We start from the raw sequence: 18,604 nt of genomic DNA on the forward strand, positions 1-18,604 counted from the left end.
GTGGTGTGTCCTGTGTGTGGGGGTCCAGCAGGGTCAGTGCCCTGCGGGACCGGGGTGGTGTTTCCTGTGTGGGGGGGGGGGGTCCAGCGGGGTCAGTGCCCTGCGGGGCCGGGGTGGTGTGTCCTGTGTGGGGGGGTCCAGCGGGGTCAGTGCCCTTCGGGGCCGGGGTGGTGTGTCCTGTGTGGGGGGGGGGGCACCAGCAGGGTCAGTGCCCTGTGGGGCCAGGGTGGTGTGTACTGTGGGGGGGTCCTGCTGGGTCAGTGCCCTGTGGGGCTGGGGGTGGTGTGTCCTGAGTGGGGGGGGGGGGTCCAGCGGGGTCAGTGCCCTGTGGGGCCGGGGTGGTGTGTCCTGTGTTGGGGGGGGTCCTACTGGGTCTGTGCCCTTCGGGGCCGGGGTGGTGTGTCCTGTGGGGGGGGGGGGGGTCCAACAGGGTCAGTGCCCTGTGGGGCCAGGGTGGTGTGTCCTGTGGGGGGGGGGGTCCTGTGGGGTCAGTGCCCTTCGGGCCAGGGTGGTGTGTCCTGTGTGGGAGGGGGGATCCAGCAGGGTCAGTGCCCTGTGGGGCCGGGGTGGTGTGTCCTGTGGGGGGGAGGGTCCTGCGGGGTCAGTGCCCTGTGGGGCCGGGGTGGTGTGTCCTGTGTGGGGGAGGGGGTCCAGCGGGGTCAGTGCCCTGTGGGGCCGGGGTGGTGTGTACTGTGTGTGGGGGGGGGTCCAGCAGGGTCAGTGCCCGCCGGGGTGGTGTGTCCTGTGTGGGGGGGGGAGGGGTCCAGCGGGGTCAGTGCCCTGTGGGGCCGGGGTGGTGTGTCCTGTGGGGGGGGGTCCAGCGGGGTCAGTGCCCTGTGGGCTGGGGGTGGTGTGTCCTGTTGGGGGGGGGGGTCCTGCGGGGTCAGTGCCGGCCAGGGTGGTGTGTCCTGTGTGCGGGGGTCCAGCGGGGTCAGTGCCCTGTGGGCTGGTGTGTCCTGTTGGGGGGGGGGGTCCTGCGGGGTCAGTGCCCTTCGGGACCGGGGTGGTGTGTCCTGTGTGTGTGGGGGGGGGTCCAGCAGGGTCAGTGCCCTGTGGGGCCAGGGTGGTGTGTCCTGTGGGGGGAGGGGGAGAGGGGGGGTCAGTGCCCTGTGGGGCTGGGGGTGGTGTGTCCTGTGTGGGGGGGGTCCAGCAGGGTCAGTGCCCTGTGGGGCCAGGGTGGTGTGTCCTGGGGGGGGGGGGTCCTGCGGGGTCAGTGCCCTGTGGGGCTGGTGTGTCCTGTGTGGGGGGGTCCAGCGGGGTCAGTGCCCTGTGGGGCCGGGGTGGTGTGTCCTGTGTGGGGGGGGGGTCCAGCGGGGTCAGTGCCCTGTGGGGCTGGTGTGTCCTGTTTGGGGGGGGTCCAGCTGGGTCAGTGCCCTTCGGGCCGGGGTGGTGTGTCCTGTGGGGGGGGGGTCCTGCGGGGTCAGTGCCCTTCGGGCCGGGGTGGTGTGTCCTGTTTGGGGGGGATCCAGCAGGGTCAGTGCCCTGTGGGGCCAGGGTGGTGTGTCCTGTTGGGGGGGGGAATCCAGCAGGGTCAGTGCCCTGTGGGGCCGGGGTGGTGTGTCCTGTGTGTGGGGGTCCAGCAGGGTCAGTGCCCTGCGGGACCGGGGTGGTGTTTCCTGTGTGGGGGGGGGGGTCCAGCGGGGTCAGTGCCCTGCGGGGCCGGGGTGGTGTGTCCTGTGTGGGGGGGTCCAGCGGGGTCAGTGCCCTTCGGGGCCGGGGTGGTGTGTCCTGTGTGGGGGGGGGGCGCCAGCAGGGTCAGTGCCCTGTGGGGCCAGGGTGGTGTGTACTGTGGGGGGGTCCTGCTGGGTCAGTGCCCTGTGGGGCTGGGGGTGGTGTGTCCTGAGTGGGGGGGGGGGGTCCAGCGGGGTCAGTGCCCTGTGGGGCCGGGGTGGTGTGTCCTGTGTTGGGGGGGTCCTGCGGGGTCAGTGCCCTTCGGGCCGGGGTGGTGTGTCCTGGGTGGGGGGGGGTCCAGCGCGGTCAGTGCCCTGTGGGGCTGGGGGTGGTGTGTCCTGTTGGGGGGGGTCCTGCGGGGTCAGTGCCCTTTGGGCCGGGGTGGTGTGTCCTGTGGGGGGGGGGTGGGGTCCAGCAGGGTCAGTGCCCTGTGGGGTCAGGGTGGTGTGTCCTGTGTGGAGGGGGTGTCCTGCGGGGTCAGTGCCCTGTGGGGCTGGGGGTGGTGTGTCCTGTGTGGGGGGGGTCCAGCGGGGTCAGTGCCCTGTGGGGCCGGGGTGGTGTGTGCTGTGTGGGGGGGGGGGGTCCAGCGGGGTCAGTGCCCTGTGGGTCTGGTGTGTCCTGTTGGGGGGGGTCCTGCGGGGTCAGTGCCCTTCGGGCCGGGGTGGTGTGTCCTGTGTGGGGGGGGGGGGGTCCTGCGGGGTCAGTGCCCTGTGGGGCGGGGGTGGTGTGTCCTGTGTGTGGGTGGGGGGGGGGGGGGTGCCAGCAGGGACAGTGCCCTGCGGGGCCGGGGTGGTGTGTCCTGTGTGGGGGGGTCCAGCGGGGTCAGTGCCCTGTGGGGCCGGGGTGGTGTGTCCTGTGGGGGAGGGGGGGTGGTCCAGCGGGGTCAGTGCCCTGTGGGGCTGGGGGTGGTGTGTCCTGTGGGGGGGGGGGGTCCTGCGGGGTCAGTGCCCGCAGGGGTGGTGTGTCCTGTGTGCGGGGGGTCCAGCGGGGTCAGTGCCCTGTGGGGCCGGGGTGGTGTGTCCTGTGGGGGAGGGGGGGTGGTCCAGCGGGGTCAGTGCCCTGTGGGGCTAGGGGTGGTGTGTCCTGTGGGGGGGGGGTCCTGCGGGGTCAGTGCCCGCCGGGGTGGTGTGTCCTGTGTGCGGGGGGTCCAGCGGGGTCAGTGCCCTGTGGGGCTGGGGGTGGTGTGTCCTGTTGGGGGGGTGGGGGGGTCCTGTGGGGTCAGTGCCCTGTGGGGCTGGGGGTGGTGTGTCCTGTGTGGGGGGGGGGGTCCAGCAGGGTCAGTGCCCTGTGGGGCCAGGGTGGTGTGTCCTGTGGGGGGAGGGGGGTCAGTGCCCTCTGGGGCTGGGGGTGGTGTGTCCTGTGTGGGGGGGGTCCAGCAGGGTCAGTGCCCTGTGGGGCCAGGGTGGTGTGTCCTGTGGGGGGAGGGGGAGAGGGGGGGGTCAGTGCCCTGTGGGGCTGGGGGTGGTGTGTCCTGTTGGGGGGGTCCTGTGGGGTCAGTGCCCTGTGGGGCTGGGGGTGGTGTGTCCTGTGTGGGGGGGGGGGGGTCCAGCAGGGTCAGTGCCCTGTGGGGCCAGGGTGGTGTGTCCTGTGGGGGGAGGGGGGGGGTCAGTGCCCTGTGGGGCTGGGGGTGGTGTGTCCTGTGTGTGGGGGGGGGGGGGGTCCAGCAGGGTCAGTGCCCTGCGGGGCCGGGGTGGTGTGTCCTGTGGGGGGGGTCCAGCGGGGTCAGTGCCCTGTGGGGCCGGGGTGGTGTGTCCTGTGGGGGAGGGGGGGTGGTCCAGCGGGGTCAGTGCCCTGTGGGGCTGGTGTGTCCTGTGGGGGGGGTCAGTGCCCTGTGGGGCTGGGGGTGGTGTGTCCTGTTGGGGGGGGGGGGGGGTCCTGTGGGGTCAGTGCCCTGTGGGGCTGGGGGTGGTGTGTCCTGTGGGGGGAGGGGGAGGGGGGGGGTCAGTGCCCTGTGGGGCCAGGGTGGTGTGTCCTGTGGGGGGGGGGGGGGGGTCCTGCGGGGTCAGTGCCCTTCGGGCCGGGGTGGTGTGTCCTGTTTGGGGGGGGGGGATCCAGCAGGGTCAGTGCCCTGTGGGGCCAGGGTGGTGTGTCCTGTGGGGGGAGGGGGAGAGGGGGGGGGTCAGTGCCCTGTGGGGCTGGGGGTGGTGTGTCCTGTGTGGGGGGGGTCCAGCAGGGTCAGTGCCCTGTGGGGCCAGGGTGGTGTGTCCTGTGGGGGGAGGGGGGAGAGGGGGGGGGGGCAGTGCCCTTTGGGTCTGGGGGTGGTGTGTCCTGTGGGGGGAGGGGGGGGTCAGTGCCCTGTGGGGCTGGGGGTGGTGTGTCCTGCTTGGGGGGGGTCCAGCAGGGTCAGTGCCCTGTGGGGCCAGGGTGGTGTGTCCTGTGGGGGGAGGGGGAGAGGGGGGGGGTCAGTGCCCTGTGGGGCTGGGGGTGGTGTGTCCTGTGGGGGGAGGGGGGGGGTCAGTGCCCTGTGGGGCTGGGGGTGGTGTGTCCTGCTTGGGGGGGGTCCAGCAGGGTCAGTGCTCTGTGGGGCCAGGGTGGTGTGTCCCGTGGGGGGAGGGGGGAGAGGGGGGGGGTCAGTGCCCTGTGGGGCTGGGGGTGGTGTGTCCTGTGGGGGAGGGGGGGGGGGGGTCAGTGCCCTGTGGGGCTGGGGGTGGTGTGTCCTGTTGGGGGGGTGGGGGGGTCCTGTGGGGTCAGTGCCCTGTGGGGCTGGGGGTGGTGTGTCCTGTGTGTGTGGGGGGGGGGGGTCCAGCAGGGTCAGTGCCCTGCGGGGCCGGGGTGGTGTGTCCTGTGTGGGGGGGGGGGGTTCAGCGGGGTCAGTGCCCCCCCCCCCCCCAACAGGACACACCACCCCCAGCCCCACAGGGCACTGACCCCCCCCACAGGACACACCAGCCCCACAGGGCACTGACCCCGCTGGACCACCCCCCCTCCCCCACAGGACACACCACCCCGGCCCCACAGGGCACTGACCCCGCTGGACCCCCCCCACAGGACACACCACCCCGGCCCCGCAGGGCACTGACCCTGCTGGACCCCCCCCCCCCCCACACACAGGACACACCACCCCCAGCCCCACAGGGCTGGGGGTGGTGTGTCCTGTTGGGGGGGTGGGGGGGTCCTGTGGGGTCAGTGCCCTGTGGGGCTGGGGGTGGTGTGTCCTGTGTGTGTGGGGGGGGGGGGTCCAGCAGGGTCAGTGCCCTGCGGGGCCGGGGTGGTGTGTCCTGTGTGGGGGGGGGGGGTTCAGCGGGGTCAGTGCCCTGCGGGGCCGGGGTGGTGTGTCCTGTGGGGGGGGGTCCAGCGGGGTCAGTGCCCTGTGGGGCCGGGGTGGTGTGTCCTGTGGTGGAGGGGGGGTGGTCCAGCGGGGTCAGTGCCCTGTGGGGCTGGGGCTGGTGTGTCCTGTGGGGGGGGTCCTGCGGGGTCAGTGCCCGCCGGGGTGGTGTGTCCTGTGTGCGGGGGGTCCAGCGGGGTCAGTGCCCTGTGGGGCTGGGGGTGGTGTGTCCTGTTGGGGGGGGAGTCCTGTGGGGTCAGTGCCCTGTGGGGCTGGGGGTGGTGTGTCCTGTGGGGGGAGGGGGAGGGGGGGGGTCAGTGCCCTGTGGGGCCAGGGTGGTGTGTCCTGTGGGGGGGGGGGGGGTCAGTGCCCTGTGGGGCTGGGGGTGGTGTGTCCTGCTTGGAGGGGGTCCAGCAGGGTCAGTGCCCTGTGGGGCCAGGGTGGTGTGTCCTGTGGGGGGAGGGGGGAGAGGGGGGGTCAGTGCCCTGTGGGGCTGGGGGTGGTGTGTCCTGTGGGGGGAGGGGGGGGGGTCAGTGCCCTGTGGGGCTGGGGGTGGTGTGTCCTGCTTGGGGGGGGTCCAGCAGGGTCAGTGCTCTGTGGGGCCAGGGTGGTGTGTCCCGTGGGGGGAGGAGGGAGAGGGGGGGGTCAGTGCCCTGTGGGGCTGGGGGTGGTGTGTCCTGTGGGGAGAGGGGGGGGGGGTCAGTGCCCTGTGGGGCTGGGGGTGGTGTGTCCTGTTGGGGGGGTGGGGGGGTCCTGTGGGGTCAGTGCCCTGTGGGGCTGGGGGTGGTGTGTCCTGTGTGTGGGGGGGGTTCAGCAGGGTCAGTGCCCTGCGGGGCCGGGGTGGTGTGTCCTGTGTGGGGGGGGGGTCCAGCAGGGTCAGTGCCCTGCGGGGCCGGGGTGGTGTGTCCTGTGGGGGGGGTCCAGCGGGGTCAGTGCCCTGTGGGGCCGGGGTGGTGTGTCCTGTGGGGGAGGGGGGGTGGTCCAGCGGGGTCAGTGCCCTGTGGGGCTGGGGCTGGTGTGTCCTGTGGGGGGGGTCCTGCGGGGTCAGTGCCCGCCGGGGTGGTGTGTCCTGTGTGCGGGGGGTCCAGCGGGGTCAGTGCCCTGTGGGGCTGGGGGTGGTGTGTCCTGTTGGGGGGGGGGGGGGGGGAGTCCTGTGGCGTCAGTGCCCTGTGGGGCTGGGGGTGGTGTGTCCTGTGGGGGGAGGGGGAGGGGTCAGTGCCCTGTGGGGCCAGGGTGGTGTGTCCTGTGGGGGGGGGGGGGGGGGGTCCTGCGGGGTCAGTGCCCTTCGGGCCGGGGTGGTGTGTCCTGTTTGGGGGGGGGGATCCAGCAGGGTCAGTGCCCTGTGGGGCCAGGGTGGTGTGTCCTGTGGGGGGAGGGGGAGAGGGGGGGGTCAGTGCCCTGTGGGGCTGGGGGTGGTGTGTCCTGTGTGGGGGGGGTCCAGCAGGGTCAGTGCCCTGTGGGGCCAGGGTGGTGTGTCCTGTGGGGGGAGGTCCAGCAGGGTCAGTGCCCTGTGGGGCTGGGGGTGGTGTGTCCTGTGGGGGGAGGGGGGGGTCAGTGCCCTGTGGGGCTGGGGGTGGTGTGTCCTGCTTGGGGGGGTCCAGCAGGGTCAGTGCCCTGTGGGGCCAGGGTGGTGTGTCCTGTGGGGGGAGGGGGAGAGGGGGGGGGTCAGTGCCCTGTGGGGCTGGGGGTGGTGTGTCCTGTGGGGGGAGGGGGGGGGTCAGTGCCCTGTGGGGCTGGGGGTGGTGTGTCCTGCTTGGGGGGGGTCCAGCAGGGTCAGTGCTCTGTGGGGCCAGGGTGGTGTGTCCCGTGGGGGGAGGGGGGAGAGGGGGGGGGTCAGTGCCCTGTGGGGCTGGGGGTGGTGTGTCCTGTGGGGGGAGGGGGGGGGGTCAGTGCCCTGTGGGGCTGGGGGTGGTGTGTCCTGTTGGGGGGGTGGGGGGGGGTCCTGTGGAGTCAGTGGCCTGTGGGGCTGGGGGTGGTGTGTCCTGTGTGTGGGGGGGGGGGGTCCAGCAGGGTCAGTGCCCTGCGGGGCCGGGGTGGTGTGTCCTGTGTGGGGGGGGGGGGTTCAGCGGGGTCAGTGCCCTGCGGGGCCGGGGTGGTGTGTCCTGTGGGGGGGGGTCCAGCGGGGTCAGTGCCCTGTGGGGCCGGGGTGGTGTGTCCTGTGGGGGAGGGGGGGTGGTCCAGCGGGGTCAGTGCCCTGTGGGGCTGGGGCTGGTGTGTCCTGTGGGGGGGGTCCTGCGGGGTCAGTGCCCGCCGGGGTGGTGTGTCCTGTGTGCGGGGGGTCCAGCGGGGTCAGTGCCCTGTGGGGCTGGGGGTGGTGTGTCCTGTTGGGGGGGGAGTCCTGTGGGGTCAGTGCCCTGTGGGGCTGGGGGTGGTGTGTCCTGTGGGGGGAGGGGGGGGGGGGGGTCAGTGCCCTGTGGGGCCAGGGTGGTGTGTCCTGTGGGGGGGGGGGGGGGTCAGTGCCCTGTGGGGCTGGGGGTGGTGTGTCCTGCTTGGGGGGGGTCCAGCAGGGTCAGTGCCCTGTGGGGCCAGGGTGGTGTGTCCTGTGGGGGGAGGGGGGAGAGGGGGGGTCAGTGCCCTGTGGGGCTGGGGGTGGTGTGTCCTGTGGGGGGAGGGGGGGGGTCAGTGCCCTGTGGGGCTGGGGGTGGTGTGTCCTGCTTGGGGGGGGTCCAGCAGGGTCAGTGCTCTGTGGGGCCAGGGTGGTGTGTCCCGTGGGGGGAGGAGGGAGAGGGGGGGGTCAGTGCCCTGTGGGGCTGGGGGTGGTGTGTCCTGTGGGGAGAGGGGGGGGGGGTCAGTGCCCTGTGGGGCTGGGGGTGGTGTGTCCTGTTGGGGGGGTGGGGGGGTCCTGTGGGGTCAGTGCCCTGTGGGGCTGGGGGTGGTGTGTCCTGTGTGTGGGGGGGGTTCAGCAGGGTCAATGCCCTGCGGGGCCGGGGTGGTGTGTCCTGTGTGGGGGGGGGTCCTGCGGGGTCAGTGCCCTGCGGGGCCGGGGTGGTGTGTCCTGTGGGGGGGGTCCTGCGGGGTCAGTGCCCTGTGGGTCTGGGGCTGGTGTGTCCTGTGGGGGGGGTCCTGCGGGGTCAGTGCCCGCCGGGGTGGTGTGTCCTGTGTGCGGGGGGTCCAGCGGGGTCAGTGCCCTGTGGGGCTGGGGGTGGTGTGTCCTGTTGGGGGGGGGGGGGGAAGTCCTGTGGGGTCAGTGCCCTGTGGGGCTGGGGGTGGTGTGTCCTGTGGGGGGAGGGGGAGGGGTCAGTGCCCTGTGGGGCCAGGGTGGTGTGTCCTGTGGGGGGGGGGGGGGGTCCTGCGGGGTCAGTGCCCTTCGGGCCGGGGTGGCGTGTCCTGTTTGGGGGGGGGATCCAGCAGGGTCAGTGCCCTGTGGGGCCAGGGTGGTGTGTCCTGTGGGGGGAGGGGGAGAGGGGGGGGTCAGTGCCCTGTGGGGCTGGGGGTGGTGTGTCCTGTGTGGGGGGGGTCCAGCAGGGTCAGTGCCCTGTGGGGCCAGGGTGGTGTGTCCTGTGGGGGGAGGGGGGAGAGGGTCAGTGCCCTGTGGGGCTGGGGGTGGTGTGTCCTGTGGGGGGAGGGGGGGGGGTCAGTGCCCTGTGGGGCTGGGAGTGGTGTGTCCTGCTTGGGGGGGGTCCTCCTGGCCGTGGGTGGTGTGTCCTTTTGGGAGGGGTCATGCGGGGTCAGTGCCCTGTGGGGCCCGGGGTGGTGTGTCCTGTGTGGGGGGGGTCCAGCAGGGTCAGTGCCCTGTGGGGCCAGGGTGGTGTGTCCTGTGGGGGGAGGGGGGAGAGGGGGGGGGTCAGTGCCCTGTGGGGCTGGGGGTGGTGTGTCCTGTGTGGGGGGGGTCCAGCAGGGTCAGTGCCCTGTGGGGCCAGGGTGGTGTGTCCTGTGGGGGGAGGGGGGAGAGGGGGGGGGTCAGTGCCCTGTGGGGCTGGGGGTGGTGTGTCCTGTGGGGGGAGGGGGGGGGTCAGTGCCCTGTGGGGCTGGGAGTGGTGTGTCCTGCTTGGGGGGGGTCCAGCAGGGTCAGTGCCCTGTGGGGCCAGGGTGGTGTGTCCCGTGGGGGGAGGGGGGGGGGGTCAGTGCCCTGTGGGGCTGGGGGTGGTGTGTCCTGTGGGGGGAGGGGGGGGTCAGTGCCCTGTGGGGCTGGGAGTGGTGTGTCCTGCTTGGGGGGGGTCCAGCAGGGTCAGTGCCCTGTGGGGCCAGGGTGGTGTGTCCCGTGGGGGGAGGGGGGGGGTCAGTGCCCTGTGGGGCCGGGGTGGTGTGTCCTGTTTGGTGGGGGGATCCAGCAGGGTCAGTGCCCTGTGGGGCCAGGGTGGTGTGTCCTGTGGGGGGAGGGGGAGAGGGGGGGGTCAGTGCCCTGTGGGGCTGGGGGTGGTGTGTCCTGTGTGGGGGGGGTCCAGCAGGGTCAGTGCCCTGTGGGGCCAGGGTGGTGTGTCCTGTGGGGGGAGGGGGGGAGAGGGGGGGGGGGGGTCAGTGCCCTGTGGGGCTGGGGGTGGTGTGTCCTGTCGGGGGAGGGGGGGGGGGTCAGTGCCCTGTGGGGCTGGGAGTGGTGTGTCCTGCTTGGGGGGGGTCCAGCAGGGTCAGTGCCCTGTGGGGCTGGGGGTGGTGTGTCCTGTGGGGGGACGGGGGGGGTCAGTGCCCTGTGGGGCCAGGGTGGTGTGTCCTGTGGGGGGGGTCCAGCGGGGTCAGTGCCCTGCGGGGCCGGGGTGGTGTGTCCTGTGGGGGGGGTCCAGCGGGGTCAGTGCCCTGTGGGGCCGGGGTGGTGTGTCCTGTGGGGGAGGGGGGGTGGTCCAGCGGGGTCAGTGCCCTGTGGGGCTGGGGCTGGTGTGTCCTGTGGGGGGGGTCCTGCGGGGTCAGTGCCCGCCGGGGTGGTGTGTCCTGTGTGCGGGGGGTCCAGCGGGGTCAGTGCCCTGTGGGGCTGGGGGTGGTGTGTCCTGTTGGGGGGGGGGGGGGGGGAGTCCTGTGGGGTCAGTGCCCTGTGGGGCTGGGGGTGGTGTGTCCTGTGGGGGGAGGGGGAGGGGTCAGTGCCCTGTGGGGCCAGGGTGGTGTGTCCTGTGGGGGGGGGGGTCCTGCGGGGTCAGTGCCCTTCGGGCCGGGGTGGCGTGTCCTGTTTGGGGGGGGGATCCAGCAGGGTCAGTGCCCTGTGGGGCCAGGGTGGTGTGTCCTGTGGGGGGAGGGGGAGAGGGGGGGGTCAGTGCCCTGTGGGGCTGGGGGTGGTGTGTCCTGTGTGGGGGGGGTCCAGCAGGGTCAGTGCCCTGTGGGGCCAGGGTGGTGTGTCCTGTGGGGGGAGGTCCAGCAGGGTCAGTGCCCTGTGGGGCCAGGGTGGTGTGTCCTGTGGGGGGAGGGGGGAGAGGGGGGGGGGTCAGTGCCCTGTGGGGCTGGGGGTGGTGTGTCCTGTGGGGGGAGGGGGGGGTCAGTGCCCTGTGGGGCTGGGGGTGGTGTGTCCTGTGGGGGGAGGGGGAGAGGGGGGGGTCAGTGCCCTGCGGGGCTGGGGTGGTGTGTCCTGTGTGGGGGGGGTCCAGCAGGGTCAGTGCCCTGTGGGGCCAGGGTGGTGTGTCCTGTGGGGGGAGGGGGGAGAGGGTCAGTGCCCTGTGGGGCTGGGGGTGGTGTGTCCTGTGGGGGGAGGGGGGGGGTCAGTGCCCTGTGGGGCTGGGAGTGGTGTGTCCTGCTTGGGGGGGGTCCAGCAGGGTCAGTGCCCTGTGGGGCCAGGGTGGTGTGTCCCGTGGGGGGAGGGGGGGGGGTCAGTGCCCTGTGGGGCTGGGGGTGGTGTGTCCTGTGGGGGGACGGGGGGGGGGTCAGTGCCCTGTGGGGCTGGGGGTGGTGTGTCGTGCTTGGGGGGGGTCCTCCTGGCCGTGGGTGGTGTGTCCTTTTGGGAGGGGTCATGCGGGGTCAGTGCCCTGTGGGGCCCGGGGTGTCCTGGGGAGGGGGGGTGGTCCTGCGGGGTCGGGGGTAAAGTTGGGGTTCCAGCCCGTGGGGGGGTTAGGGGGTGCATACAGAAGACCCGCCCCCTGGGTCACACTCCGCGGAGGCGTTGACGCAGGGCGGAGCTCCACGTCGGGGGGTGGAGCCGCGGGGGCGCGCGCCGGAAGTGACGGCGGGGGCGGGCTGCTCGTGACAGGTAGGAAGGCCGGGTGGCTGTCGGCACAGGTAGAGTTTCACCTACACGTGAGGGCCGGGCTCCGTGAGCGGTCAGCGCGCGACGCCGCGTCAGAGGGTCGGCTTACCAGCGCGGTCCGGTGAGTGGCCGTCCTCCCACGAGCCTCGCGCTCAGATCACTGTCACGGCCGGTGTTCTATGGCAAAGTCACACGGTCAGCGGCCGGGAGCCGCCCCCAGCGGCGTTCATTCTGCCGGAGCACCCTCTCAGCCAATCCGCTGCTGTGCGGTATTATTCTAACCAATCAAAGTCGGAGTGTGTGCACTTTAGGTTGAGCAGCCAATGAACAACTAGGCCTCGCCCAGCCAGTTACGTGACGAATGTCTCCCCCCCCCATGACAGGCCGTGACGCTTGCAGAATTTACCGTCCCACGTGATTGGCTGTTTGAGCGCGTGCCTCACCTGACAGAACGCCTTCGTTGACCGTTACCTCAGCCGTTGCTTCGTTCCCTTCAGCGGTTTGGAGCCAGAGAGCCCCGGCCTCCCGAGGGGTGAGGGGGTCTCGCTCTTCTTTCAGGGGCAGCGCAGAGGGCTTTCCCCTCCCGGGGCGGGTGCATAACTCCTTGCTTCATTTAGGCTCGTTCGTACCTCGAGCAGTGCTAAGATTTTGAAAATCAGTAAACGACAGTAGCTTTCGCAACTAAGGTATACACATTAAAGAGTAAACGTTAAAAGATTTTACTTGTGGAATATTTTAGGGCTTTACATGTGTTATTTATGATTCCACTTTTACAGAGCGCGGACGAGGCATGAAGGCATCGGAGCGCTTTACGGCGCAGTGCTGTGGATGCCCGGTACGGAGTCCCAGAGGGCGGGCGCCTGCTCTTCAGAAGGAGAACGTGACACTTTTAGTGGGAGAGTCCCGGCTCCTCCCAGAAACAAGCAGGTCCTCCGATGGAGAGGCCCTGCGCTTCTGTTTCATTCAAGCATTGGCAGAGTACCGGGGCGCAGCGGCTCGCACTAAGGGCCATATGTACGAAAGCTTTTTCCCATAGACACAGAATGGGTAAAATCCTTTGGTACATCTGGCCCTCATAGTGTAATGTCGCGGGTCGGTGGCATAACCGACCACCGGACACATCCAAGTGCGGAGGGGCGCGGCCAGGGGTGCTCCCTGTGTGCGTCCCAAGGCGCTCCATATTTGCCACGCCTGTGATAAATAGCATTATGGTCTCCCCCAAGGTCATGGGGCTGAAAAGTATAAATAAAGAGGAAATGGCCACGGGCGATTCAGGAGGGCACGAACGGCGGCACAGGAGGAGAACGGGTGCTGCGCTCCAGTCTGCCGGAATCGCACGTGGACGCAAGTATTTAAGAAAAAATGTACACCGTATCTGCAATTATTTTAGTGTGGCCCAGCGTTCCCCCCAGCTACACTACATTGGCGATGGAGCAGCACCCACCACGCTCCGTGGTGCTCGTGCCGCGCAAGCCACACCTCGCTGCTCCACAGCCCCATTCCACCCCGCGGCGGCCGCTAACCATGCGCTACTCGTGCCGGGGGAGAGGAGGAAAGGTGCAACAAAAAAATTGCGCGCAAGACGCCAGCCCAAAGTGCTGGTACACGCCGGCCAGCACGAGCGTCTCTCTCACACGGTCCCGGCAGAGGGGCCCGCTCAGCACGTGGCTAATCCAACCAAACAAGGAGTTTTCACAGCAGCTGTCAGCCCTTCACCCACACACCTGCCAAGAGGGAGAATCCTCGGCCCACCAGCCTCTGCCGTGAGTATAATATAGACCAGTAGCTGTTAGCCAGCCCTGCCGCACTTTTCTTCAAACAAACCACGCCCTGACAACAGCGCGATGAACACCTCCCAAATCCACCATGTCGCCCATTCCACCAGTCGAACCATTCGTTGTTGAAGGCACCCAGTCAGCGCAAGTGTCAAAGTGGAGGGAGTGGGTGGAGAGAGTCCTCCTATACTTCGAAGCCACCAAAGTCGAAGACGAGCTGAAGCGCGCTTTGCTCCTCCATTTAGGAGGGAAGGACATATATAAGATATCATAAAATCTCATAGAAGACATTCCCAAAACACATACGACCCTCATACCCGCTTTGAACAAACACTTTGAGCCCATGGCCAACACCGATTACAGACGCTTTATATTCAGACAAGCGACGCAACAAACAGAGGAATCGCTAGACGCTTTTCATATGCGACTGAAGGACTTATCCAACACATGTCGATTCACAGACGAAACAGAGGAAATAAGGGGACAAATCATCCAAGGATGTGCATCCTTGAAGCTTAGAGAACGCATCTTGGAAGAGTTTGGAAGGTCTCTACAGGACATCCTACAGATGGGTCGAGCTGAAGAATTATCAAAAGCCCGTGCATCTCACATACAGATGGCCCTACAGAGGCCGATAAAAGAAGCAGCCGCCAATGCGGTTGCGCGGGCCACGAATAAAACCAAACAACTGCCCACCAGATTCCACGCAAGACAATGTGGGTATTGCAGCGGAACCCCACACAAATCAGCGGAGTGCCCAGCGAAAGGAAAAACGTGCTCCAACTGCGGAAAGACAAACCATTTTGCAAGAGTGTGCAGATCAGGGAGGGCCTGCGCCGGAAGCACGGCGGTCAATACTGCCTCAAGCAAATCAGAGCACAGAAGTGATATGGACAATGACGAAACCGTTGTACACATCATCTACTCTCTGTTTGCAGTCGGACACACCAACACTCAACCAACAAGACTACCAAGATGCCAGGTCCTCGTAGGAACACATAACACATGAAACAGTTGCCGTGGTAGACACTGGCACAACGATCAACCTCATAGCCATGGAGGAGCACTGCCGAATTGTGCCAATTCCGGCACTAACTAAGGCCAACACGAAGGTCTACGCCTACGGGCAAAACATGCCACTCACCCTGAAAGGCGTCTTCCATATGACAATCACCCATGGTTCCCAAACCATCCCGGCAAAAGTCTAGGTAACCGAGGAAGGGCAAGGAATGGTACTTGGTTGCAAGGCTGCCGAAGACCTAGGCCTAGTCACGTTCGCATTCAGCATCCACCAGGAGTCCGTAGCAGACCTGCTGACCAAGTACAAGGGTGTATTTGAAGGAATCAGATGTTTACGAGGCAGAGAGATCAAGCTCCATATTGACAAAACAGTACAGCTGGTTGCTCTCTGCCACCAACGTGTTGCTTTTCACCTACGACCACAAGTGGAAAAAGAACTGGATCACCTAGAAAAGGCAGGAATTATTGAAAAGGTATCTGGGCCTACACCGTGGGTTTCACCCATTGTAGTAGCACGCAAACCCAAACGGCCAGGGGACGTCCGCATCTGTGTGGACACGCGCATCCTCAACATCGCCATCAAATGTGAGAGGCATCTAACTCCCACCATCAATGACATCCTGGGAGAGCTCAGTGAGTCCCGCTGGTTTTCCAAGTTGGACCTTCAGTCCGGATACCATCAGCTAGTGTTGGTCAAAGAATCACGCTACATAACGACATTCTCACCACACGTTGGACTGAGGAGATACAAGCGGTTAAACTTCGGGATATCCTGTGCCGCAGAGGTCTTCCAGAATGTCAGACGGGAAACCACGTTGAAGTACTTTGACCCAAAGAAGAATTCAAAAATCGCAGTGGATGCAGGGCTGAAAGGATTAGGGGCCATGTTATTGCAAGAGCAAGCCAAAGGAATGTGGTCCCCAGTTGCGAACGCCAGCAGATGGCTCACAGAGACCGAACAAAGATACTCAGATCGAGAAGGAGGCGATAGCCGTGCACTGGGGTTGCAAACATTACCACATATATGTTTACGGCCGCCCCTTCACAGTGACCACCGACCACAAACCATTACTTCCCCTATTCAACGGCACTGCATCAAAACCTCCACCCAGAATTGAAAATGGATGCTTCAGCTACAGGACTACAGATGTCAACTGGAATACCGCCCAGGGTAGGAAAACCCCACAGATTACCTATCTCGACATCCCCGACCAGCCTCTGATCTGGAGATGCATGATGCCAGGGAGACAGAAGAGTACGTCAGGTACGTTGTTGACCGACCCCGACCGCTACCCATGTCTATGGATGAAATTGCTCAGGCCACGAAGAACGACGAATGCCTGCAGAAAGTTTTAACAGCCATACAGACCAACCAGTGGTATGTCATAAAGAAACAGCTACCTGTGTTGAGCCCAGATGCGAGACGCACCTTAGGGACCCTCTACAACATGTAAGACGAACTAACCACATATCCAGAGGGTGAGTACTACGAGGATGTAGGCTAGTTGTACCGGCCTCCCGCACCAACAGAGTGGTACAATTAGCGCACAACAGCCACCAAGTCATTGTAAAAACAAAGAATCTCTTACGAGCCAAAGTGTGGTTTCCCCTCATGGACGAGAAGGTCGAAGAGTCTGTGAAATCGTGCTTGTGGTGCCAAGCAACAGGAGAGCCCAACAGGCCAGTCCAAGTAGAGACAGAGCCCGCTCCAAAGGGGCCCTGGATATCTGCCAGCCTAGATTTAGCGTTTAACAGAGAAAACTAGTGAAAATACTGCACCATGTAGTATACATTTTTACGGTTACTGTTTTCACAGAGCTACTACACTCTCACAATAAAAGGGCACAAGACATGAACAGTTAATTGAAGGTAGATCACAGTGCATTGGAGAAAACAAATAAGTTTGGTCGGGGTGAATTAACCAAAATATCTGTCAAATGGCAAGAGCTTCCATATTCTAGTGGCACTGCCAGAGAAGGACTGATCCATGTATCGTATTCCCAGAAAACAGGCTCTGGGGGTTCCATTGACTGAAAGAAGAATAAATGTATTGGTACCAAGAGCAGCTACTTAACTGCTAAGTTTCCCAGTTTCGTGCATGATCTGCACAAGACAAGTTTTTTTCCTTTGAATTCTGGGACTCGTACTCTTCTTTTATAATTCAACGAACGACTACAAGGCTCTTCTTTTATAATTTATTGAACGACTACGAGTCACAGAATTCACAGAAAAACCCTTCATTCGAGCAGCACATTACACGTAGGTCTGGGAAACTTGGCAGGGCTGCAGCTATCAGTGCTCTGGCAGAGCTGCTGCTTGGTCCAGCAGACTCGCTCCGCTCACTTAAATGATCTCATGTAATAGGTGTGTGCAACAAGCCACAATAGATATATATAGATATAATATAAAAAAAATAATGACAAAAACGCAAACAAAATGCCATATTGAAACAAGGAACACAGAACCTTTTGTAAGGGACAATTTCAGGCCCTCCAAAAAAAAACCACAACATTTTTGAGAAAGATTCAAACAGCCTTTACTGTATATGGTGTTTAAGCACTGCTTGCCAGAATTAGCATGAAAGAAAATGTCAGTTTTATTAAAGACAAAGGCGAAGAATATGCTTAAACTTACTTTACTTTTCTCGCAGCAGCCATGACAAAAAAAAATACAAATCCATTGATTACCTTGTAAAACGAAAATACAAAAATACATGATCCCATTAACCAATCATAATAGCATCCCTTCAACCAATCACATTGTCCGCAACAGAGTATAATGGCTTCATCTTCCTCTAGCCCTCTTTGTTTCGAAGGTAGATGCAGAATCTCCTCACTGGAGAGTTGTTGAACCTCATTACTTCTCTTTGTTAGCTGAAAGGACATGACACAAATTAATCTGCCATCCATACTTGATAGGAAGCAGATAAAGAACAATTGTGATGCAAACCATGACAGTTAGGACCCAAGTGTAATCAGACATATAATACTGTTACTTAAGATAGAGTATCTGTGCTGACTTTGGTCGTAATCTGCTTCCTTAACAGGAGAGTTTAGTTATGGAAAAAAAGGGTGGGATAATATTCTCCGCCGTGTACTTAATAGTATTGAAATTTTCCTTCACGCTAGCTAGAAATTTTTTCATTGTATGTCAGGACGCGGAAGTTCGATTATGCTTGTTCAAAGCTTACTTAACCACAACTGAGTCTAACTGGGAGACTGGATTGAAATAGAGTCTTTTAAACATGGAATCAGAAGCCCAATCTGCTGTTTCGCAAAATATCCTCCATTCAAACCTCTTAAGGTTTACATTTTTATGGACATTGTGCTCGTGGCCGAATGAGACCCAAACATGGACACATCATTTGCAGTCTCTTGCATCACCCATCTAGCAATGGTAGGTGAGGAGACTGCATGATGCAGGTTTGTAATTGATATTAACAATTGTTTTACTCCTCTGGGCTTCAGCTCCCAAGACGCTCATACTCTTGCAAACACCGCATCACTCACCATTTGGGTGAGTCAGAGAACGTGGGATACAATACTGACTGTGTATTGGTTTTTGTGCGATTGGAAATAGAAAACAAAACTCCCTCCACAGTAAATGACCTACCTGTTAGATCCAAGGCACAGACATCCAGTGCTCTTTTGCATCATATTAGGCATAACAACATGGTCAGTTTGGTAAAGAGTTGCTTTCTAGAGAGGTTTGCATTGTCAGGCCATCTAATTAATAAATGTAGTACTTCGTTGGTGTCCCAAGTCTGAGTGTATTTAGGTTTTGGGGGATTAGCCAGCTTGATGTCTTTCATTAATTTGCATATTAGGGAATGTGGACCGATTGACCTAAAGGTGTCCATTTGAAATGGCAGATGTGAAAGAGCTGATGGTGGAGTTTGCTCTACCCACCGCTGCCAAATAAATTAAAACAATCACAAGGTGTCAGACCACCGTAGACCTTTTCTTATGCCTGCAACATTGCCTTGCAGAGACAGTATGAGCCAACTTCACCGTCCCTTTCCTCCCACTTGCATATGTGTAATAACCAGACAACGAAGAAGGTTGGGGTAGGGGGAAGCACGTCCTGGAAGTAGCCTAAGAGTTTTTCCTTCTAGGAATACGTGACTGCACCTTGAAATACAGAAGAATAGCATAAAAAACAATGAAAGCACCGTTAAGCATGTGTCTGCCAAGGACAATAAACACTTCCATTGCGTTGCTAACAAGACAAGTGCCGTCCGGAGACGTGACCTCAAGTAATGCCCATCAAATGCTGATACATGCGAGCGCTCAGTGCACCAGTACTCACAGTGGGTGGCCTTGATACAGGAGTCTTGTTGAACATGTGCTTCAAGCGCGTTGGAAGGGTAGCTGGAAAGCAAGCAAGCGCGGCCCTATAATGCCGCAGAAGAGGACCTTACTGTAGCCAAGCGGACAACAAATCACGGCTTCCTATGACTGTAAACTGAGACGAAACAACGTCTGGTTCTTTGACATGGGTCTAAATACCACATGACCCAGAGGCCCAATCCGACCTGCTGTGACCTTGCTCGGTGTAGGAAGTTTACAAAGACTGCACTGCTAACTTTACACCAACTCAGGCGCACTACTCTGCGCATGCAGCTTGATTACAGGAGGCACAGCTGGCAAGGAAGAGACATGTATTTCAAGCCTTATGCCCCCCTCAAATCGCACATCAAACATATTATTCTACTTGGGGGAGCTTGGACAGGGTAAAAAGTGGGTTTCAAGCCCAGAACCATGACACAACTTT

At 63.4% G+C, this 18,604-nt stretch overlaps 1 protein-coding gene across 1 annotated transcript in view; it reads right to left on the reverse strand.

Moving 5' to 3' along the window:
• The window catches only part of CCDC22 (coiled-coil domain containing 22), a 147,257-nt gene extending 135,976 nt beyond the window's left edge, over window positions 1-11,281 (reverse strand). The window contains exon 1 of the mRNA XM_069209306.1: window positions 11,146-11,281. The gene's annotated coding sequence lies outside the window, so the exon portion shown is untranslated. The remainder of the gene's footprint in view (window positions 1-11,145) is intronic.
• Window positions 11,282-18,604: the final 7,323 nt, after the last annotated feature.

This window comes from Pleurodeles waltl, chromosome 10 (assembly GCF_031143425.1).
Source record: "Pleurodeles waltl isolate 20211129_DDA chromosome 10, aPleWal1.hap1.20221129, whole genome shotgun sequence".
In the NCBI taxonomy this organism is placed as follows: Eukaryota; Metazoa; Chordata; class Amphibia; order Caudata; family Salamandridae; genus Pleurodeles; species Pleurodeles waltl.